Source organism: Mus pahari, chromosome 8 (genome assembly GCF_900095145.1).
Source record: "Mus pahari chromosome 8, PAHARI_EIJ_v1.1, whole genome shotgun sequence".
Classification (NCBI taxonomy): domain Eukaryota; kingdom Metazoa; phylum Chordata; class Mammalia; order Rodentia; family Muridae; genus Mus; species Mus pahari.
The window spans coordinates 58,531,501-58,539,092 of record NC_034597.1 but is presented as its reverse complement, the minus strand read 5'-3'; positions in this window follow the sequence as shown (position 1 = coordinate 58,539,092).

Here is a 7,592-nt window from a genome sequence, read left to right as displayed (position 1 = left end):
CCTCCTCCTCTTCTTCTTCTTCTTCTTCTTCTTCTTCTTCTTCTTCTTCTTCTTCTTCTTCTTCTTCTTCTTCTTCTTCTTCTTCTTCTTTTTAAGACAGGGAATTTCTGTGTAGTCTGGGCTGTCTTAGAATTTGTTCTGTAGACCAGGATGGTTTTGAACTAGAGATCTGCCTGCCTCTTTTTCCCAAGTGCTGGGATTAAAAGTGTGTGCCACTACTGCAGGCTCTGTTTTGGGATTTTTAAAAGTTTATTTAAAAATTGTATTTATTCGTTCACAACCTCTCTCTGTCTCTCTGTGTCTCTCTGTCTTTGTTTCTCCCCTTGCCTCTGTCTCTCTGTCTGTCTCTCTGTCTCTCTCTGACTCTGTCTCTCTCTGTCTCTCCATTTCTGTCTCTGACTTTCTCTCTCTCTCTCTCACACACACACATACACACACACACACACACACACACACACACACACAATGTGCTTTGATCATAGCTCCTCAATTACTCGTACTCTTTTTCCCTTCTCCCTCCCACTGAACCCTTTCTTCTCCCCAGCAAGTCCTCCCTCCCACTTCCACTTTCTTTTGTAGCTCACAGCATCTAGTTATGGTTGCTTCCATGAGCGTGGGTAAGGGGTTATTTACCTGAGGAACAACAATTTACCAGTGGCTATAATACTAATGAACATGACTCCCCCCACCCCCATAGACACCAGCCCCAGATACATAACAGGAATGAATGAGCCCCCACCCACCAACAACTCAAAATGGCTTAAGAAAGTTCCTGAAACTGACCGGGTTCACTCGGCTCCTCCCTGCCAGAGTAAGGGATAAAGAAGACTGAGAAAGCCAAGGAACAAAGAAGACTCTGAGACCAGATTGGCTGCTTGGTAGAAGCAGCAAACAGCCACACTGCCTGGGAATGATCCGGTCTAACCTGTTGAGCTGCCCGAAGGCTGTGTGGTGTGCCGCAGGATCCCAGTGTGGGTTGTCATCTGGGCGGGGATGGGCTTGGATGATGCAGTTGCCTTTATAAAGTCATTGCTGCTCCTGTAAATAATCTTTCACCCATATTCCTGTAAGTAACCCCAATAAAACTCAATTGTTTACCAAGTTAGACTATGGAGGTGCCCATTGGTCTGTTGTGTGTTTCCTATCTGGGGTGAGTAGATGTGTGTACTGTGTCTCCTCAGAGAAAAGTTCTATCGCACAACAGACTCTCGTCACTGTTTCACAGCTGAGGAAACTGAGGCAAAGCACAAGAGCATGGCTTAGCTGAAGTGCAAAGCAAAAATGAAGCCTGTGAGTGAAATTACAGATTTGCATGCTGCAGTTCTGTCTCCTCGCTCCAGCGAGGGAGGCACATGTGCGTGCACAGCAATGCTCCTGCTCTGCCAGGGCCACCAGATGGGTTTGGAAAGCCACAGAGAAGGGAGGCGTTTGATTCTCCACGTGGAATCGGCATTTGCTTACAACAAGAAGCATTAAACAATTTTCCACATTCCCTTTAAATGAATGGGACTCCACAGGAAAACCCTAAAGGGAAGTGTTTGAGAAATAGGCAGCAGAGGAATTTAACTATGAGGAGAGAGAGCCAGTTCATTCTGCTTGCTTATTAATAGGTTGTGTGTCGCCAGCTCCAGAGGGAATGGCCTCTTGAATAGCTGGCAGGGAAAGGCATTCAAGGCTTCCTGCTTGATGAAAACAGGGACTAGCAGGGAGGGAGAAGGAAAGTAACTTCAGAAAAGATTGGGCAGCCTGTCCTCCAGAACGAGAACAAGCCGCTGCTAATTTGACTGTCTGAGGTACTGTGGGCTGTCAGATCTAACTAGGCTGAGTCCTAGAGGACATTGCAGCCTTCCGTCTCCGTGTGTGCATGTGGTATGTGTGTGTGTGTGTGCTCACATGCATGTGTACATGTACACACACATGCCTACAAGTATATGCCCATATTTTGAGTGTGTATGTGCCCATATTATCTGTGTGTGCTGTTGTACATGTGCACGTGTATACATAAAAGCGGTGACATTTTGGTTTAAAAATTGTGCATGTGTGTGTGTCTAAGAGCATGTGCGAGGATCAGATGTCAACCTCCCACAGTCAGTCCTTCCTTTCAGTCTTGTGTGGGCAGGGCCTCTTCACTGCTGCCTAACCCAGGCTAGCTGGCTCCCAGCTCACAGGCATTCTCCCGTCTCTGCCTCCTGTCTCTCCTCAGCGTGAGCTGGGGTTGCAGATGCATGTGTTACTGCTTTCCTTGGGATTCCAGGGATCTGAACTCTGCAGTAGCAAGCACTTTTATGAACTGAACCGACTCCCCAGCCCAAAGCGATGAATTTTAAGTACTCTGGGGTCCCTTTAGAGGTCTACAAATCTGTGCATTAGACAAATGTGCCTCTCCGGGAAGAGGGCGCATAACTTTCACCCACGGCTAGGAAGTTAAAGTCTGCCTTCTATTTTTCTAATTAGTTATATAAATTAACTACGTCAAATTTTACTACCCAACTCATGTCTAACTAATGGGCATTTTATCTGTCTATACAGATAGTCACATGCCACTTCAGGACAGTGATGTGTGCTAGAAATGGGCCACCAGAGGACTGACTTTGTTGCTTTGCGAACATACCATATTTTGTACTTAAAAAACGAAAATGTCTGTGACATTACTAGCCAATATAATGATTTAGGACCACCTTGTGTATGGGACTCCCTTAGCCAAATCTCATGGCATGACATGGTGCGTGGCTGTATGCTCAGACACTGTGATTTCATACAAGTATGTCTTGAAGGACAGTACAAATCTGCATAATTAAGTGAGTTATTAACATCTTAAACAATGTGATCATTTAAAGACCTTTAGCTCTGGACCTCCAACCAAAGAATACACACGGAGGGACCCATGGTGCTGGCCACATATGTGGCAGAGGATTACCTTGTTGAACATCAGTGGGAGGAGAGGCCCTCGGACCTGAGGGTGTTTGATGCCCCGGTGTAGGGGGATGCTAGGGAGGGAGGATGGGAGTTAGTGGGTAGGGAAGCACCCTTATAGAGGCAGGGGGAGGGGGAATGGGATAGGGAATTTCTGAAGGGGAGACCTGGAAAGGGGAAAATATTTTACATGTAATAATAAAGAAAATATGCAATCCAAAAATAATAATAATAAAGACCTTCAGCTGCGTGTTAACAGAGTCTCCTCTCTGTATGTGTGCACAAGCTTTTCTCAGTCTTGCTGGCGCTGTTATGATTGTTAAGAGATGTCTTAAGTACTAAGTGGTAAAGAAAAGATGGCCCAGATTCAATAGGTAACAACAATGACTTCACTGTTTGTTTGTTTGTTTTGTTTTGTTTTTGTTTAATGGAGGGAGGGGAGGTCGTTTTTTGCTGGTCTTGAGTGCATGGTGCCTCTGCCTTGGCTTCCTAGTATTGGGCCATAGACATGTGTCACCATGCCAGCCTGTTTCTGATTTTTCAAAAGGAAGTTAAGCATGTATTTGATTGATTAAAAGAAGCCAACATCTAGTGCTCCATCACAGCCATCACCCCCCTCCCAGCATGCTTCAAGAGGATCCTCGACTTCCGACACTAAGATGTCTCGGCAAGGGAAGGTAGTTCTTTGAAAAGCAGTGACTGCCAGTGTCACACTGAGGGAAGGCACTGCCACTTTCTTTCAGCATTCCCAGAAGCCCTCTTATTTTGGGTTGTCTTTACTTCTATGCTCATTCTTGGCTGTCTCTATTCTTCTCTTAGCATCCCTGGAAGGAACAGTAAGTTAGTGGCCTCTTAACCTCTGCTGGCTTAGAAGTTAAACACATACTTCATCTCTACTCTTTTAGTGGCTGCCCTTGGAATGTTTTAATGGCTTTAATGAGATATAATTCACTCGCTATCCTGCTCTCCCGTTTAGTATGGACCATTCAGTGGTTTTAGTGTGACTAGGGATGATTCGGCTATCGCCACCATCCATGTTAATAACAAGATTTTTTTTTTTAATCACCCAGAAAAACTCCACAGTCATTACCAATCTCCCCCTGTCCCATAGACCCTTGCAAACCACTAACCTAGTTCCTGTCTCTGTAGACTTGTCTATTCTGAACATTTCACACAAACAGCTTCATACGGTGTCATCTTTCACTCAATCAAAGGTTTTCAAGATTCATCATGCCGTACCAGGTGTTCACTCTTTGTTACTATTTCATGGCTGAATATTGATCTTTTGCATAGGCAGGCCTTATTTATTTACCCATTTATCAACTGATGAACATTTGGATCTTTCTGGATTTTTCGTGTGTGTGTGTGTGTGTGTGTGTGTATGTGTGTGTGTGTGTGTGTGTTCATATGAGTGTGTGTGCATGTGTGTGTGTGCATATGTGTGTGTGTGTGTGTGTGCATATGTGTGTGTGCTTATGTGTGTGGAGGCCAGAGGACAACCTTAATGTGGTTCCTTTGAGGCTGTCTGTCTTGGTTTTTTGAGACAGGGTCTCTCACTGGCCTGGAGCTTACTGACTAACCTACACTACATGGCCAGCTAGCTGCAGGGATTCTCCCATCTCTGGCTCCCTAGTACACCAAGTGTGTGCCACCACATCCAGTTTTTCTTTTGTTTGTCCTTCGCCACTACAAGCGTATGTCCTGAATGGGGTCCACTCTTCAGTCTGTCCTTGGCTATAATGAGGTATTGGCCATTAACTCGCAGTCTGGAGCAAACCTGCAGAGGACCTGAAACTCTCATATGCTATGAAAAGCAACGCATTGTAAGTCACTGAGACCCGGAGATCACTTGTCACGGAGCAGATGCTTACAATTATGCATCATATGGTGCTTCAGGTTTCTCTGGGTCTGGAGAGATTTCTCAGCAGTTAAGAGTTCTTTGCTGCTTGCAGGGGACCTAGGTTCAGTTCCCAGCAACCACCCAGTAGCTTACAACTGCCTCTAACTCCAGCTTCCTGGGCGCCAATGCCCTCTTTTGGCCTCCAGAGGCTCCAGCGTGCATGTGATTCTCATAGATACTCAGGCACGCGCATATCAAATTAAAAAAATAAACTTTAGAATGTTTTATTCCTTTCATTGGCTCCTTTCCCCCTGGTCCCTAACACAGAGCAGGGAGCATGGTAAAAGTCTAGAATGTATGTAATATGCATTAACATGTGCTGGGAAACTCTTGGCCTTCCTCCCTTGCTTCCTCCCTGCAGCCTTTCAGAACTCCTGCTAAATGTATGCTGGACTTGCTCATTGCACTGTATTTTCCGTATCTCTTAACCACTTTATGGCTTTTTTAAATATTATCTGTTTCTTTAATTCTGCATCCTTCAGTCTGAGTTATTAACTCCAAACTCGCTTCCAGTGTTTTAAAGCTCATTTTATCTAAAACTTGCTTGCTGCTTAATTTATTCTTTAAGGTTTTAGTCCAGTGACTACGTTTTACCCGTTTTTTTTTTTTTCAGGTTCTGTCTTATTCTTTATTCACATCTGCCCATTTTTTAAATAGTCACTTTTTTTTTTCCAATGCGGTTTTTTACACCATCTTTATTGGTTTTGACAATTTAAAACAATTTAAATTTGACAATTTAAAAGTTGTCTTCAGTTGGAAGAACTATTTTCTCTCCTGGAGTTTGGGGTGTGGCAGATCCCCGCTTTTCTTGAGCTTGTGATCATCGCTCATCAGAGATTACTTTCTCCTATGATGTGTAATGGTGTTGGGAGCGCCTTCCCAGTGAACACTGTTTTAAAGAATGTTGTGAGATTAGCTTAGGACATGTCCCACCCATGCGTGGCACTGGGTTGGCTTTTCACTTGCTTTGAAGAGTCTTCCTTACGTGTGGTTCCCAGAAATCTACCCTGTGATAAAGCCGGTCGTACTCTGCACTGTCCGCGCAGTTTCTGAGTCCTCTGCAAATGGGAGGCACAGCCACTGCAGAGCTCCTCCGATTCACGGAGGGAGTTAGTGCCAGCTCTTAGGTTTAAAAGCCCTTGTGCCCAAGGCTGTGTCATCCTCTCCCTAAGGCCTAAGGCCCGGATGTCAGTTAGTCTTGATCTGAGTGCAATTTCTTAAAGAATCCATCTCTACCTGCTCAGTTTGCTGTTAATTTGGTTTAAAGTAAAAGCAGCAGTTAACTAATTAATTTTGTTGTTGGTGGTGGTGGTGATGGTGGTGGTGTGTATGTGTGTGTGTGAGTGTGTGTATTTTTGTGTGTGTTTGTGTGTGTGTGTGTGTGTGTGTGTGTGTGACATGTAGGTGCCTGTAGAGTCCAGAAGAGAGTGTTGGATTCCCTGAATCTGGAGTTACAGATGGCTGTGAGAAGCCTAACGTAGGTGCTGAGAACCAACCCTTCACCCTCTGCAAGGGCAGCAAGTGCTCTTAACGGTGGAGCCATCTCTTCAGGCCCCTATTATGCCTTTAAAAACATTTGTGTGTCTACCCATGATGAATGTGTTGTGTGTATGTGTGCCTATGTTCACCATTTATAAATGCATGCTTTCACTTTGTTCATAAGAGCTTATTAATATTTTTTTTTAAGATAGGGTTTTCCTGTGTAGATCATGTCTGTCTAGAGCTCAGAGAGATCCATCACCGTCTGTTTCTGCCTTCTTAGTGCTGGGATTAAAGGCATGCACACTGTGCTCAGCAGAGTAAACCCTTGCTCACTGCTCACTGCTGAGTGCACCAGGGTAGCTGGCCCAATGGCTTCTGGGTATTAACTTCTCTCCACCCTCCACCTCACCAGAGGAACACTGGGATTACAGACGCATGCTGGGTGTGAATCCAACTTTTATGTGGTACTCAGGATTCAAGCTCAGGACCTCAGTTGTATGGCAAAGACTTTAACTGCCAAGAATCTCCCCAGCTCCACACATCAGGTTTTTATCCAATTTGAGACCAGGCTGGCCTCGAACTCACAGTCACTGTCTTTGCCTGGTGTGAGCTGGAATTAAATGTGTGAGCCATATATCTTCAGGGTGAGTTTCTCAGCTTTCCACCTTGTATACATGATGTATTTTTCTACCCCTGAACTATCAACATATTCTATTACATAGTATCTTTTTAATCTGTACTAGTATTGAGTAATTTAATTCCCTTTATAATCCTATTTTGTTCTTGCCTCATGATAGGTATTTATTCTTTTCAATGAACTAGAGAATTATTTTATTCAGTCACAAAAGTATGTTTGAGATTTATTAGAATGAGTTATATGAATAAATTAATTTTAAAGCAACAAATATCCTCATGAAAATGAGCCATCTTGAGAAGTTTTTCTGTTTAGTAACTTTTTTCATCTTATATAATTAAAAAAGGTTTACATTCTTTTTCATATAGCACTTCATATGAAATTTATTATGCTTTTCTTTTAATTGAATTTAATTATTTTTATTTCTCAATTTTTCTTTTATGTGCATGTGTGTGCGTCCACTTGTTTGTGTGCCTGTTGTTTGCAGAGGCCAGCTGAGGCTGTTACAAACGACTGTGACCCACCCTACATTGGTGTTAGAATCTGAACCCAAGTTTTCGGCAGAGCAGTGAGTGCTCTGAGTCACTGAGCTAGCTATCCCTCCAGCCTCAGCTTAAGACATTTAGGTGAAATTTCCTGACTGTTTTAAGAATACAGGACAGT